We start from the raw sequence: 1,245 nt of genomic DNA, 5'->3' as shown, positions 1-1,245 counted from the left end.
CCCTAACCCCTTCTCCAGGTCCTAACCTGACTCCCTCGTAGATTCAAGCAAGTCGTTATCTTTTCTTCTACAGATGAGTATCATTACTATTCTCTCTCTCTCTCTCTCTCTCTCTCTCTCTCTGTCTGTCTCTCTGTCTGTCTCTCTGTGACTGAACCTGAAAAAAAGAATAGTTATTACAATTATAATAATATTAATAAAATAAAATAAAGTGACGTGACAGAACACACGGAAACAAGTTGATACTCTTATCCTTATCCAAGGAGAGGGAAACTTGTCAACCCAACCCGACCCAACCCAACCCCCTCCCTCACCCCCTCTTCTCTTCTCCTCTCCACCCACACCACATCAACCAGTTGCCCCCCCCCACCACCACTGTACGGTCTCCAGGTTGTCTGTCTCCTCTGTGAGTGTCCTCCTGGCTATCGCTCCGCTCTGTAATTGAATCTGATACTCGTAATCGGCACTCGTATGTATTTCATTCAACGCCACTTTTCCCTCCTCAACGGAGACTCCACGGGTCCCACAGCCCACAGGGTAACCGATGACACGGGTTCGGATCCTTCCTGATCGCCCTATCTCTCTCTCTCCTCTCCCTCTCACACTAGTAAGACCTCTTGTTCCTTCCAATCTCCCTTCTTCTTTCTCTTCGCCTTGCCTTGCCTTGCCTCGCCTACAGGCTACAGGCTACAGGCTACAAATTATTATTTTTTTTTTTTTTAAAAAAAAAAGTGACTGACCTGTCGCTTCTTGTTGATGGCGATGGGAAAAGAAAGGTAGGGATCTTTCTTACGAAAGGAGACCCGAAATCTCGGTTGGCCGACCTTCATCTCTGGGATCTTCTCATCTACCGCGTAGTAGTAGTAGTAGTAGTAGTAGTAGAGTAGTAATTGTACTTGGTTGATAGGACTTCTTCATCCGATGAATCATGACGCACTGCATCAATGTTACCTGTATCATGTATATTCCCTGAACACACATAGCGGCCGAGGCATTATACGCTCACTCGTATTGATCGTTGGCAGCGTGCGACCTGCAACGACGTCCCATATCAGTATAATATATGTATGTATCAATACTACTGACTACTCCTCCGAATATCAATAACTGCCCATCATTATTACATATGATCAATAACACTGCAATACTGCTTGCTCCCCGGCCTCCATTACCTGTTCCCTCCCCTCCCCTACCAGAAAAAAAAAGACCTTGAACCATGTCTCAGGCTGGCAAGGTCAAGGGGGG

The sequence above is a fragment of the Geosmithia morbida genome, assembly GCF_012550715.1.
Source record: "Geosmithia morbida isolate 1262 chromosome Unknown scaffold_1, whole genome shotgun sequence".
In the NCBI taxonomy this organism is placed as follows: Eukaryota; Fungi; Ascomycota; class Sordariomycetes; order Hypocreales; family Bionectriaceae; genus Geosmithia; species Geosmithia morbida.
Note: the sequence above shows the minus strand (reverse complement) of the source record.